Source organism: Erythrolamprus reginae, chromosome 1, assembly GCF_031021105.1.
Source record: "Erythrolamprus reginae isolate rEryReg1 chromosome 1, rEryReg1.hap1, whole genome shotgun sequence".
NCBI lineage: Eukaryota > Metazoa > Chordata > Lepidosauria > Squamata > Dipsadidae > Erythrolamprus > Erythrolamprus reginae.
Genome location: NC_091950.1, coordinates 124,111,121 through 124,127,136, shown reverse-complemented (window position 1 = coordinate 124,127,136; position 16,016 = coordinate 124,111,121).

Genomic DNA, 16,016 nt, shown 5'->3' with positions numbered 1-16,016 from the left:
CTCACAGTCACTCATGCCCTCATCACCTCGAGGTTCGACTACTGTAATGCTCTCTACATGGGGCTACCTTTGAAAAGTGTTCGGAAACTTCAGATCGTGCAGAATGCAGCTGCGAGAGCAGTCATGGGCTTACCTAGGTATGCCCATGTTTCACCATCACTCCGCAGTCTGCATTGGCTGCCGATCAGTTTCCGGTCACAATTCAAAGTGTTGGTTATGACCTTTAAAGCCCTTCATGGCATTGGACCAGAATATCTCCGAGACCGCCTCCTGCCGCACGAATCCCAGCGACCGATTAGGTCCCACAGAGTGGGCCTTCTCCGGGTCCCATCAACTAAACAATGTCGGTTGGCGGGCCCCAGGGGAAGAGCCTTCTCTGTCGCGGCACCGGCCCTCTGGAACCAACTCCCCCCGGAGATTAGAACTGCCCCTACTCTTCCTGCCTTCCGTAAGGGGCGGCATACAAATCTAAGTAATAAATAAAATAAAATAAAATAAATAAACTCCTTAAAACCCACCTTTGCCGTCAGGCATGGGGGAACTGAAACATCTTCCCCTGGGCATGTTTAATTTATATATGGTATGCTTGTGTGTATGTCTGTTAGTATATGGGGTCAATAGATGGGAGTCATTAAATCCATCCTTTGAGAATAGGTGTACAAATGTATGGCATCTTTCACCAATGGATAGTGTTGTACCTGGTTGTACTTATTACTTGTGAGTGGATTGGCTACAGATGTACAGTTACTATGGACAAATATAATGAAACATGGGATTCATTTGTATAAAATATAGTAGATTAAAATATTTTAGAGAGGGGGGGGGAAGAGAGAGAGAGAGAGATGTAATAAGTAATATAACATTATATAAAAATAATACTTTGGTAATAAGTAATGAGTAACACATATTTGAATATTATTGTATTATATACCATTATGTATAGAATTGCAGCTATTTACAACTAAATTGATATATTGCATCTTTTTGTATTTAAAAAACTTCTTTTCTCTGTTAATCCATGTATTTGTCTTTGTGGGGGTTTTTTTCATTTCTCTATCATTATTTTAAAAGCAATAAAAGGATAAATATAAAAAGAAGCAGATGCTATTATTGCACTGCCTGCCTTCAGAAACTACAGAGTCCATTTCATAGATTGAAATCTCAAAATATGAGGTTTTCATGTTCCTTATCAACTGAACTTATTAGCAATACGTCCCATTAGTAGGTACATAACATAAACACACAAGATTAAATCTGTATCTTAAAAATTTGCCTGTTCTCTCAAGCTTAGGGACAGTATGTATGTGGAGTCCAATTTTTCTTCCATTGACTGAGCATTTTTACTGGATATCTTTTATTGCTTTTTTATCATTTTTATATTTTTGTTTTTGCATTTATGACTTTGTTAGTTATCTGCCTAGAATGAGCAATACAAAAATCTGTAGAATAAATAAATAAACTTTTAGATGGGAAGTGTTTTAATTGTTGGTATGCATTAAGACAGATTTTTCCATGAGAAGTTAATTTTCCATTTTCCTTTCATTTCTTTGGACCCTATAAACTGATACCCTTAGTGCTCCTATCTTGAAACCCTTGTAATCTTACATAAGACATTGTGGCATCTATTAATTTTATAAGTTAAATGCTTCTACTATAAAATATAAGATAAATTTAAAAATAGAGAGAGGCTTCTTTAGATATCAATAGATGGGAGTCATTAAATCCATCCTTTGAGAATAGGTGTACAAATGTATGGCACCTTTCACCAATGAATAGTGTTGTACCTGGTTGTACTTATTACTTGTGAGTGGATTGGCTACAGATGTAGAGTTACTATGGACAAATATAATGAAACATGGGATTCATTTGTATAAAATATAGTAGATTAACATATTTTAGGGGGGGAAAGAGAGAGAGAGAGAGATGTAATAAGTAATATAACATTATATAAAAATAATACTTTGGTAATAAGTAATGAGTAACACATATTTGAATAATTATTGTATTATATAATTATGTATAGAATTGCAGCTATTTACAACTAAATTTATATATTGCATCTTTTTGTATTTAAACCACTTCTTTTCTCTGTTAATCCATGTATTTGTCTTTGTGGGGGGTTTTTTCATTTCTCTATCATTATTTTAAAAGCAATAAAAGGATAAATATAAAAAGAAGCAAATGCTATTATTGCACTGCCTGCCTTCAGAAACTACATAGTCCATTTCATAGATTTAAATCTCAAAATATGAGGTTTTCATGTTCCTTATCAACTGAACTTATTAGCAATACGTCCCATTAGTAGGTACATAACATAAACACACAAGATTAAATCTGTATCTTAAAAATTTGCCTGTTCTCTCAAGCTTAGGGACAGTATGTATGCGGAGTCCAATTTTTCTTCCATTGACTGAGCATTTTTACTGCATATCTTTTATTGCTTTTTTATCATTTTTATATTTTTGTTTTTGCATTTATGACTTTGTTAGTTATCTGCCTAGAATGAGCAATGCAAAAATCTGTAGAATAAATAAATAAACTTTTAGATGGGAAGTGTTTTAATTGTTGGTATGCATTAAGACAGATTTTTCCATGAGGTTAATTTTCCATTTTCCTTTCATTTCTTTGGACCCTATAAACTGATACCCTTAGTGCTCCTATCTTGAAATCCTTGTAATCTTACATAAGGCATTGTGGCATCTATTAATTTTATAAGTTAAATGCTTCTACTATAAAATATAAGATAAATTTAAAAATAGATAGAGGCTTCTTTAGATATAAATAGACGGGAGTCATTAAATCCATCCTTTGAGAATAGGTGTACAAATGTATGGCACCTTTCACCAATGGATAATGTTGTACCTGGTTGTACTTATTACTTGTGAGTGGATTGGCTACAGATGTAGAGTTGCTATGGACAAATATAATGAAACATGGGATTCATTTGTATAAAATATAGTAGATTAAAATATTTTAAAGGGGGGGGAAGAGAGAGAGAGAGAGATGTAATAAGTAATATAACATTATATAAAAATAATACTTTGGTAATAAGTAATGAGTAACACATATTTGAATAATTATTGTATTATATAATTATGTATAGAATTGCAGCTATTTACAACTAAATTGATATATTGCATCTTTTTGTATTTAAACCACTTCTTTTCTCTGTTAATCCATGTATTTGTCTTTGTGGGGGGGTTTTCATTTCTCTATCATTATTTTAAAAGCAATAAAAGGATAAATATAAAAAGAAGCAGATGCTATTATTGCACTGCCTGCCTTCAGAAACTACAGAGTCCATTTCATAGTGTTATACTGCAATAATTGGAGAGGAACAAGAAATAGAAACGATACCATAATTGAGTTTCATTTCAGCCTTTTCCTCTGCCTTGTAACAAATAAGACATTGCTGAAGGTATTTGTATTTGTAGCTTCTTGTCTGATGTACCAGTGAGGCTTTCTCAAGCCTTTTCATATATGTGTCTCACCCAGTATGGATGTGCCACAGAATATGAAGACCTCAAGATCTGCTTTAAGTTATAATGAATTCTTTACTTCTCAAACCGTGTGATTATTCTTGGAGTGACTTTGAAGGCATCAGACATGAAACATACTGAGAAAACCTTCCATTATCTGCTGAGTTTGTGAATAGAATCTCTTTAAGCATTTTCTGAGGATCACCAGGCATAGTGGTGCCTTTCACCCCCCACTCCAGTCCCACTGCCTAACAGGAAAGTAGCTCAAATTTGAATCCCAGAAGGGTCTGGCTAGCTAAATGAGAGCTAAATAACTTGAAATAGATCTATGCTAGTCTCCCTTTATTTATTTATCAATAAAATGTAAAATGTGTGTGTGTGAGGAAGGGGAGGTGGGGGGAGAGAGAGAGAGAATATTAATATATTGAGGGGTGGATTAAAATAAATGCTATGTATAGCTACCAGCTGACCAAATGAAAGCCTTAATCTACTCTGATAACTTCAGCTATATCTGATTTTTACAAAGCAGGAGATAAAGCTTTTGAAGGCTTGCATGTAATAAGACCTATCACTTATTAATGACTATAGAGATAGCTATTGGGAAGGAAGGAAGGAAGGAAAAAGAAAGAGAGAAAGAAAGAAAGAAATGAAATGAAATGAAATGAAATTTTACTTCTGTCTTAGTATAGTCTTCTTTGTCAAGCTCACCTTCTAGTGAAGTCTTGGAAAGATCCATATATTGGTAATATTTCAGAAGTAGATTGCCAGTGCCTTTGGCTGCCTGGATTACTCTGCACTTTTGCAGTAATCTCCAATTGACATCCTATCCAGGCCTAATCCCATTTAGCTTCCAAAACCACACAAGATAAGCTAGGGAGCTCAGGAGATGAGTGGCAGAAGGAACCTCTCCAGAGAGATGGGAAGTCATGAAGAAGACTGAGGCAACCCTCTACCACCCTAGCTTTGTGGGAAAGAAAAGAAAGCATGGTCAAAGATTATGTAACTATACAGTAGTCTATTTGTCAGGTGTCTGATACCCCTAGTGTTATGTTGGTTATCATTGATTATCATTGTATAAGCCTAATACAGATTTGAATTATTAAAAAAAAATCTTAGGGATAGAGAAATACTGTTCAAATTTGTCATTTTTAAGATGTGTGGGCTTCAGTTCCCAGAAGTCCCCAATCAGAATTCTGCAAGCTGAAGTCCACATATCTTAAAGTTGCCAGGTTTGCAAAACACTGGAATTACTATGTTGTCATGTGAAGGAATTCATATGGGGAGGAAAATTATATCAAGATCAACCTTGTGACATCTAGATCAAAACTGCTCATATATAGTATTGCCATACCATGCGTTCGATCAGCTATGCAACATGCTATTTATTTATATTTCTAAACAATCCATCTTCCTCAAAGAGGCTTAGACGTGTGCTCTGGGTGTGTACAAATAATATAACTGATAAATTAAAAATGTAAAAAAATTTGCAATAAATTTAAATTTAAATTAGGGTTACTTTTTTTTAATTATACAATAAAGGCAATTAAACATTATAAGAGGAGAAAATTCTAAATTGGCCATTTAACACTGGATTATTACTGACAGGGTGGGGGCTTTCAAAGGATTAGCCAACTCCATGGTTATGTATTCCTCTGTACCAGAAGTAGATTGCTCCCAGTTCGGATTAGTTCTATAGAACCGGTAGTGAAATTTCCCCCACTCACAGAACCAGGAGTGATTGCCAGTTGGCTATGCCCCCAAACTGATTCTAATGGTGATTCATTAGTGCCACCATTTTGTTTTTTGTATCTGTGCATGCACAGAAGCTTGGGTTTTGGCACTGCGCAGGCACACACGTAACATAGCCATGCTGCATGCAATCACATGTGCCCATGTGGAGCAGGAGGAAGCGAACCAGTGCCAGGGTAAGTTAGAGTGTTCGGAAACTTCAGATTGTGCAGAATGCAGCTGCGAGAGCAATCATGGGCTTCCCTAGGTATGCCCATGTTACACCAACAGTCCACAGTCTGCATTGGTGGCTGATCAGTTTCCGGTCACAATTCAAAGTGCCCTTCATGGCATCGGACCAGAATATCTGCAAGACCGCCTTCTGCCGCATGAATCCCAGTGGCCGGTTAGGTCCCACAGAGTTGGCCTTCTCCAGGTCCCGTCGACTAAACAATGTCGGCTGGTGGGACCCAGGGGAAGAGCCTTCTCTGTGGCGGCCCCGACCCTCTGGAACCAGCTCCCCTCAGAGATTAGGATTGCCCCCACCCTCCTTGCCTTTCGTAAACTCCTTAAAACCCACCTCTATTGTCAGGCATGGGGGAACTGAGACATCTCCCCTTGCCTATGTAGTTTTATGTATGGTATGTTTGTGTGTATGCTTTTTAAATAATGGGGCTTTTAGACTTTTAATGTTAGATTTGTTATTTTAGACTTTTAATATTAGATTTGTTACTGTATATTGTTTTATCACTGCTGTGAGCCGCCCCGAGTCTACGGAGAGGAGTGGCATACAAATATAATAAATAATAATAATAATAATAATAATAATAATAATAATAATAATAACCCACCCCTGTATAGTCTAGTGGTGCTAAAAACTCCTTAATCAGAAATACTCTTACATGACTCAAAAATCAATATGTGTTAATCTTTCTATGAAATAGCTTCAGATCTCTGTTTCTCTATTGATTAAAAAAAAAAGGAGGGAGAAGACTTGGCAGTACCTTCAGGCTCTGGATCCTTCCACACAGAGATTTCCAATTAGTCAAGATTTATATGGCAGTAGAGTCTCACTCTTGGGAAAATTTAATATCTCCTTCCTCCTTTTTCTCTCTCTCTAAACCCTTTTTATAAAGTGTTCCTGGCCTATAATTGAAGTTCATAATCTTTTCCAATCAAATACAGTCAAGCAGACTTGCTTCTGTTGTTTACTTTTTGACTATATAGGGTTGCATAGAATTTAGGATTACACAGAACATAGGACTACATAGAAATAGTCAATGCAACATAAGATGTTGACTTTTTTTTTACTGTGTAGGATAAGCTAGTTTAAAATTCCAGGAAACGATTCAGTGCATTTTTCTCTGAAAGTAGAATGTCTTAACTATAGTTTAAGCTATTGCATGAAGTGCTGAATAAAACCAGAAAAGACTCATAAGGAGCCTTCTCAATTTGTTTAACTAAATACTTCTTTCAACATTCTGTGTCTCCTATGCCCTCTAGCTTTAAGAAGCTGCATTTCTCAATTCTTAGCATGAGGTCAATTGTAGACTGTCTAAGGTTAAAGTTTTTAACCTTAGACTGTCTAAGGTTAACTGACACAGAATCAGGTAGTACATTCCAGGCATTGATTACTCTGTAATCAATCCAATAAATCAATCCAATAAATCTAATCTAAATCTAATCTGTTACCGAACTCGTGTTTCTGCAGTCGAGTTTGGAGCGGTTTTCATTAAGTTTGAATCTATTGTGTGCTCATGTTTTGTTGTGGTTGAATCTGAAGAAATCATTGACAGGTAGGACATTGTGATAAATGGTTTTGTGAACTACATTTAGATCAGAGCGAAGGCAACAAAGTTCTAGGCCATCTAAGCCTAAAATTTCAAGTCTGGTGGAATAAGAAATCTGTTGCGAGCAGAGGAGTGGAGAACTCTTGTAAAATATTTTTGGATTCTCTCGGTTGTATTGATTTTTAATCAATAAAATAAAATAATATACAATAAAAGAAGTTGAAGTCAAACACGTGCAGAAAATACGTATTGAGCGTATTGGGTTTTAGTTACAGTTTTAATTATTAGATTTGTTCTATATTGTTTTATTGTTGTTGTGAGCCGCCCTGAGTTTTCGTAGAGGAGTGGCATACAAGTCTAATTTATTATTATTATTATTGTTGTTGTTGTTGTTGTTGTTGATATCTGATGTGCAGTGCGGGTTCCATAATTGTATTCAATAATTGGTCTAGCAAATGTTTTGTATGCTCTGGTTACTAGATTAATATTGCCAGAGAAGAAGCTATGCAAGATTTCCTCCCTTTGGGGAGGAAAAATCACAATCTATAGTTGTAACAAAATTAAAGTGAAATATAGTATGATCCTTTCAGATTAATGCCTCCTTGTGTTCAAAAAGCTTGAAGAATGATCAGGTTGTCTAATCATTCTTCCATATAATGGTTTAGATCTCAGGGAAATCCTCTGGCATATTTCAGCAACTTGCATGATTGAAAATGATCTACTCTGCTGTTCTTTACATGTGTGTGTGCATGCACGCGCCTGCACAGAGAGAGAGAGAGAGTGGAGAAAATATCAAGGCAACTAACGATAATAGATTGACCTAGTCAAAAAACAAATTACCATAGTTGGAACCGTTTTTCCTATAGGATATGCTGCAAATCCGTTCAAATACTGTTTGTTTGTTTTTCTTTGTTTTTCTTTTTGTTCTTTTTGTTTTTGTTATTCTTTTATTTTTAAACATATATTAGTGTTGTTTTATGTTTTGTGTATGTATATATATATGTGTGTGTGTGTGTGTGTGTATATAATTATAATTATTATTATATAATTATAATTATAATTATATAATATAATTATATATATATTATTATTATTATTATTATTATTTATTAGATTTGTATGCCGCCCCTCTCCGTAGACTATATAATAATAAAAATTAAAATTAAAAATTAAAAAAGCAAATATAGAAATTTTAACACTTTCAATGCCTTTTATATCTTGAAAGCAATAAAAAGAATTGAGATAAAAGGAAATATAGAAACTTAATTGATGCAGTTAAATTAATAAGTAGAAGATGCAACCCTATTAGGGCAACCTATCCAACAATAGAGACAGTGAATAATAAAAGAAGTTAAAGTCCAACACATGCAGCAAGCACAAAGCTAGATAATTTTTGGAATAATATCTTTAATCTGTAAAGTACAGTAAAACACCAGTAAAACAGATATCAAATACATATGCATTAAGCAATATTTCATATTTATACAGTTTGTAAATAGAGGTGGAATGTGTCTATCAACTGGAAGTGAAGGAACTGGGCTCACATGGAATATTTTCCTGGGTATTAAACTTTATTATTATTATTTATTAGATTTGTATGGCACCTGTTAAATAATTATATGAGGGTTTTTTGTTCAATGTGGTCCTACTTGCACTGGCCATGCCTCAATTCAAGAAAATTGAGAACTTTTATCTTGGGCTCTAAGACAAGGGGGTTGTAAGTTGTGCATTATGAAATGGCTCTGTCTGGCATGAGCATCAGAGATTCCCACTTCACTGACTTCAACATTTACACCATTGTACATTAACATGATTGCCATAAATGCCTCTATTCCCCAGAGGCACTCATAAAAATAAAATGACAGGTGATTGCAATTCAGCACTTCTTTTTCACAAACAAGTGGCATCGGAAAATGAAAATATATGTTCTGACCTAGGCTTTCTGATAAAATGACACAAACGGTGTCTCACAAAACTCTTCTATTTGTAGCAGCTGCTAATTATTGTCATTAGCAGTCACCACAAGTCCAAATAAAGTAAAACAGGTCTTTCAGAGTAAAGCAGATAACAAACATGAACCTTGTTCTTTTTGGCAACCTTTGGCAAATTCAAACAGGAATATATATATATATATAGGCCGAAATGGGACCATCCTAGTCTCCCTTAATTTTAAAAAATTCCAGCTAAAAACATTTGATACATATATGTGTGTGTGTGTGTGTGTGTGTGTGGATGTGTGTGTGTGTGTATAGATAGATAGATAGATAGATAGATAGATAGATAGATAGATAGGTAGGTAGGTAGGTAGGTAGGTAGATGAATAAATATATTTGTTTTTGTAGATATATTCCATGTATATATAGAGTCAGTTGAGAAAAACACACACACATACACACAAAAATAAATGAAGAGGCAACAGCCATTGCAAAATTTATTAAAAACTACTAAAATTAACTAAGCTTTCATTAGTCCCCTACTAACGTTGTCAGAGTGTTAAATGGCTAAGCTAATTACAGGAGGGAACCTCTGGGGCAATGGTGGGCTATGAGCCAGAACGCTAAATTGCGCTCGCCACCGCGGCTCATAAGTTCTTGCAGAACCAGCGCGATTTTGCTGCTACACCTGTGAAGGTAGCAAAACTGTGCACGGAGCGGCAGATAAAACCTCGCTGAAACATGGGCGCAATTTTGCTACCGCCACAGGTGCAGCAGCAAAATTGCGCTGGTCCCGCAAGAACTTACGAGCCGTGGTGGTGAACGCAATTTAGCATTCTGGCTCATAGCCCATCGCTGCTCTGGGGGTTCTGGAGGCAGGACAGACCTCCCCAATAGCCCTGTGTGAATCCCTGCCTCTGGCACCAAGTCTTCTCCAGACTCCAGACCTGGCCCAGGTTCCTCCCCAGCCTCCTTGCTGTCCAAATCTGCTGCCAGTTGCATAAGCCGCTGGAGGACCACAACAGGATACTCTGAAGTGACAAAGAACACCATAAAGAACATATTTTTAAAATGTTGGAGGGAGGAAAGTATGATAGTGGCAACAGGAGAACCAGAAGTTCCAAGCTAGAGAGAACCTGAAGAAAAAATGCATCACAGTTCTGTTCCAAAACTAAGAAGATGCCCCTCCCAAGCTGCTTCCCAAAGCATTCAAAGTCCTGCCACATTGAAAACTGAGATTCAAAGCCAAAAATAAAGTATAAGTTGGGGAAAACATATAGCAAAGCAGCATAATATCTACAAATACTATCTGGGTGTCCGTCACATCATAACAAGCTAGATCTGAACCAAGATAGCTGTAACAAAAACAATCCTAGATGTAAATTTTAGCAAAATTTTAGCAGGTTTTCTGGTTTGATGTGGCCATGGTAAGTGTGTGTGTGTGGGGGGGGTGCCCTTCTTGAGCTCCAGAGGTTTTCCTTGATCCTCCAGGAAAGCAGAAACAGTCTCCCCAGGCTCCAGAGTCCTTCTGGAGGCCTGAAACTGTCCCATTTCTGTCCTTCTCAAGTTTCCGGTGTGGCCATTTTTTGCCCTCCCTGGGCCTTTGTACACACCCTGCATCCAAAACAGGCCATGCATGGACCCCTGGGAACGGTGGGGCAGGGGGGCAGCCAGGAGTGAGATTTGGGGGTCCTCCAAACTGCACAGAATCTTACATAGAGGTTCTCACAAACCCCTGCAAACCCCCAGCAGCCCACCCCTGCCTAGGTCCCATCAATAGAAGTATAGAGCTAAATTCTAGACAAGTTACTGTTTCTTTGTTTTTAGCTTTGGCCATAGAGACTCCAGGAATATTTCACGAAATTTTAGCCACTACATTTTAAAAAGGGGCACTAACGGGCTGGAGTGCATCCAGAAGAGGATAAAGGGCCTGGAAGGGAAATCGTATATGAAATGGTTGTATACTCTGGAGACGACATGAGATCACATCTGATGAAATCAGATGAGATCAAAATCAGATTAAAAGACAAGACTATAGGGTGAAATGACAGTTGTTCCAAAGTGTCTGAAAGATACTTTTAGAAGATCAAGCAGGGACATTTAGTTTTGTTCAAATTAATTAAATGATAAAGAAATATATTTGAATTGGATACCAAAAAAAAAATATCCCAGTTCTAAGAGCTGATCAACAGTGGAATAAGTGGCCTTGGGAACCGATGGACATTCCTGTCCTAAGAAGTAATTATATCAGTAGAAAAGAATATTAATAGAGGAGAATACATATAGCCCAGGTTGAAATGAGGGATCCTTGGTTCTCTCTAACTAGGCTGTTTTCTTGCAAACACTGAATCATTTCCCTAAGTAGGTAACATCATTAGTACTGGTAGAGAATGGGTTTTGTTCTCATTTTATTGTCTAGTGGCTTGTTTGTACTGGTGGAAGTGGTCTTGATGGTTCTTTGGTCGTTGTTTATTGTTAACTTCTTTGATAGTTCCTTGATTGGGGTATTGTTATTTCTTAATCATTGGTCTAAAGTTAATCTTGATATTAAACTCTGCTCATCTGGCGTTAATTGCTGGTGAGGAAGTGTTCTGGTCTTTTTGTTCCCTTTTTGGATTTTTGATTGTCTCTTTTGAATTGTGTAGATATTTTTTATATCTGTGTGCCTGTTGATGGTCGATTTGTCAGTAAGCCAGGCTTCCAGGAATTATGTACTTTTTAAAGGCTTGGCTTGGTCTGTGCTCATACTTTCCCAGTTGGTGCCATAAGAGCTCTCTCTTTGCCCTTGTCAACAATTTTTTAACAGGTTTTAATTATTATTTCCTTCTTAAATTTTTTTTAAAAAATTCTACATTTTTAACTCTAGCATTTTAATTTTTATATAGTTTTATATTTTGGCATTATATTGTACACCACCTGTTGTGATTCCGTCTGAGGCCCCTCAGGGAACGGCTGATCCTCTGCCGGCTTCCTGCTCAGAGGGGGAGGATGAGGAACAGGAGGTTCAGGCAGACGGGGAGGAGGAATCTCAGGCTGAGGGAGAGGGAGGACAGCCAGAGTCCCCCGAGAGGGAGCTCTCCCCAGCAAGCAGCCTGGATTCCTTAGATGAAAATGCACAAGCAATAATCGATCTCCGGCAGAGAAGAGCAACACAACGAAGGGGACAATTAGCCAGGTACTTTCAGCACTAAAGAGGCAACAGCTGGGTTTGGGTGTGGTGCTCTCTGGAAAGGCTGAAAAGGCAGACCCACCCTTCCTGGCTTGTGGAGTATTATCTTTGGGAGTCCTGGGACTTGGCTGTGATCTTTGGCGTCTTGGAATTCTGGTTTGTGACTTTGAATACTGAAACCTTGGGGGGAAAAGGTGTGGGTCTTATTCTCTACAGTGGTGGGTGTGCCAGCAAGAAGTCTGCTGTATTGTCTGGCCATCAGGACTCTGCTGTGAAGTCTCATAGCCTGCCTGTTGGGAAGAACAGGTTTTTCTCTGTGTTTATTTTTCAAACTATAAAGTGCTTTTGCTTTTACCAGCGTGTCTGGCTGCTTTTTCCAGTTGGTGTTGAAGTCTGGGGGCACCCAAACAGAACACCACCCAGAGTCCCTCTTTGAAAGGGATGGGCAGTTCACACTTGTGAAATAAAAATAAATAAATAGACTCTTGGGATCTTGTAATCCAAAAATAACAACAATATATACAATATCAACAATGAAATAAAAACCTCAAAGCAACAACAAAAAAGACTTGACATAAACTTTCCTATACAGACCACAAGTTTGTCCCAAGCTAATATCACTCTAGGTCCTCATTTTACTGACCTTGAAAGGATGGAAGGCTGAGTCAGCCTTGAGCCTACTGGGATTCGATCTGCCAAACTGCTGGCAGTCTGTTGCAGTACTGCACTCTAACCACTGCACTACCGAGGCTCTTGATAGACTTATCAAGAAATAGGCATGGATTGTATAAATGGGAGCTTGCAATTTCATGTTAACCAGATGAAGTAATGTCAAGAGTCCCCTCTTCCCCGTGTGTCCAGTGAATGCCTTCTTAGGTTAAAATGGAGAGATACAGTAATTACTATTTGCATAAGTACTCGGACTGAAGCAACTGTGCATTGTTGCAGATCCGCCTTTTTGAAATCTGGGACAGCAAGGACATCCTTAACAAAATTTACCTACCATACTGTGAGACAGGAGCACTGTGTGAAATCCTGACCCCATTAAGGCAATGGCCCCATTTTCATTGATTTCAGTGTGGTGCAATTTTCAACTTATGGCAATGGTATAATTATCTGATTTCATCCTGGAAATAATAAAAGTATGCATTATCTAACCGGTTTTCAAAATTGCGCTCTTCATGGAACCATTTCAACTGCTAATTGTGCATGGTAGTTCTGAACTGAATAGCAAATTCTAAATTTTACTGGTGCCTGTTGGATTGTGGTTTTGACAAGGTTCTGTGAAAGAAGCAGCTGTTACTCCTCATGTTCAGTTCTGTCCAGAGAGGCAGGAAGAAAAAAATTGGAATCTTTCAGAATGTTAACTTTGATTCCATTGCCCCATTAAGAGATAAATAAAGGAGAGTAATAATAAGAATTACATGACCCAGTGTATAATGCTTGTGTCTGCTAAACCATTGAGTCACTCATTTATAAATAGAAGGTAGGATGTTTTTTCTGCATCTTGTATGGCATAGTGACATATGTCTACTCTGCAATTATTGACTAGGAAGTGATGGGGAAGTTCTGTAGAATTTGTGCAGTTGAGAAATTGCCATTTTTCATCTTCTAAGCCATAAAAAAGAAACTATAATAATAATAGTAATTCATTAATAATAATTTATTAGATTTGTATGCCGCCCCTCTCCGAAGACTCGGGGCCAGTGTTCCCTCTAATTTTTTGGGGGGGTAGGCGGAAAAGTATAGTGTCTGAGCGGCAATCCCTTCAGGACTGGGCGGCACAGAAAAAACAAACAAACAAATAAAAAACCCACCCTGTTTTGCCTCAGAGAATTTCAAAATAAAATACTGTACTGTGTGTCTATAACAGTGAGCTCATAATAGGGCAACTCTATCAATATCAAAATGCCACTTAAATAGTTGAGCTAGTTTCAAACTAGATTTTGATTTTCTTTCTCTCTTCCTTACTCCCATTCTTTTTCTTTTTCTTTTCCTTCCTCTCTTTTTTCTATCTGTTTCTCTCTCTTCCTCTCTTCCTCTCTCTCTCCTTCCCTCTCACTCTTTCCCTCTCAGCTTCTGGGCAGGTTTGGAAAACTCTGAGTTGATGATGATTTTTAAGTGAGCGATTGCTCACTGCTCAGCTTAGAGGGAACTATGCTCGGGGCAGCTCACAACAACAATAAATACATTTCAGCAATAATACAAATCCAATTAATAAAAGTAGAATTAAAACCCCTTAATGTTAAGAACAATCAATGTGACACAGTCATACCATTCTCAAGTGCTATAGTCAGAAGAGATGGGGGAGTTAATCTCCTCATGCCTGGCAGCATAGGTGAGTCTTTAACATCTTGCAAGAGGTTGGGGGCAATTCGAATCTCCAGGGGGAGTTGATTCCAGAGGGTCGGGGCCACCACAAGATGCCCTACTGCTGACTATAAAAACCCAAATTTGCACAATAGTGCAAAAGTGTTGTGCCATTGTCTCCTTCCAGGAAAATGGTATTTTGCTATTTTGTGTTGTTGGTTTTGTTGGTTTTGGGGTTTTTATAACCTTTTGGTCTTGTCTACAACCCAGAGATTTTCTGATGGTCTCCACTTCAGCTAGCACGCAAGTTTAACCAAAGCCAGATGGATGCCACATGCTGCTTCCAATTCGGACACAAGTCCTGTTTAAGCTGCCATCAAAAATGTTGTGAACTTAAAATGAGCAGAGAATAAGAACATATATGCGGCCTCATCCTTACTTTTTCTCCATGAGGTCTGAAAGGAAATATTTGAGCTTGAATTGGCATGGGATTTTGATGGTTTGGCTTTCAAATCACCCAACTAACTTTACTCACATCCAACATGAATGTAGTTTTCCTTCAGGTTTTCTGCTAAGCATATGAAGAGAGACAGTAAGCAAGCAAGGCCAGACTGGGAGCTTTCAAGAAGAGATTGGACTGCCATCTGTCAGAAATGGTGTAAGGCAATGATGGCGAACATATGGCATGGGTGCCACAAGCAGCATGCGGAACCATATCTGCTGGCCCATGAGCCATTGCCTAGCTCAGCTCCAAGGTACATGTGTGTGCCAGCTAGCTGATTTTTGGCTCACACAGAGACTCTAAGAGAGCATTTTTGGCTTCCAGACAGCCTCCAAGGGGATGGGGAGGCCAGTTTTACCCATCCTCAGCTCCAGGAAAGCCTTTGGAGCCTGGGGAAGGCAAAACATGAGACTACTGGGCCCACCAGAAGTTGGGAAACAGGCCATTTCTGGCCTCCAGAGGGTCTCTGGAGTGCAGGGAGAAGCTGTTTTTCCCCACTCCAGGCATTGAATTATGGGTGTAGGTACTCGCGCATGTATGATAGTGCGCACCCACGCTCTTTCGGCACCCAAAGAAAAAAAGGTTCACCATCACTGGTGTAGAGTCTCCTACTTGGGCAGTGGGTTGGAGTAGATCACTTACAAGATCCCTTCCAACTCTGGTATTCTTTATTCTGTATTGTTTCCTCATTTTTGTTCATATTTGAGGATACAGGTCTATCACCTAGGAGTATATAAATTTTGCAAATTAACACTGGAGGCTTAGCCGCTGAGAATGTTGTCCAGTTGCAATATCGATTAACTATAATGAAAATTTTCTTGGCTTTTCTGGAGGTTCAGACTGGCTACTGGGTGTAGACTTTGAACAAAAGCAATAAAAGCAAAGGTAACGTGCTTCTTAATAATACCAGTTGCCAAAAAATTACATTTAGCAATAGCAATAGCAAAATTTAGATTTATATACCACTTTACAATGCTCTTACATATGTCTCTAAACAGTTTACAGAATCAGCATATTTCCCCGAATAGTCTGGGTCTTCATTTTACTCACCTCAGAAGGATGGAAGGCTGAGTGAACCTTAAGCCGGTGATGAGATTTGAACTA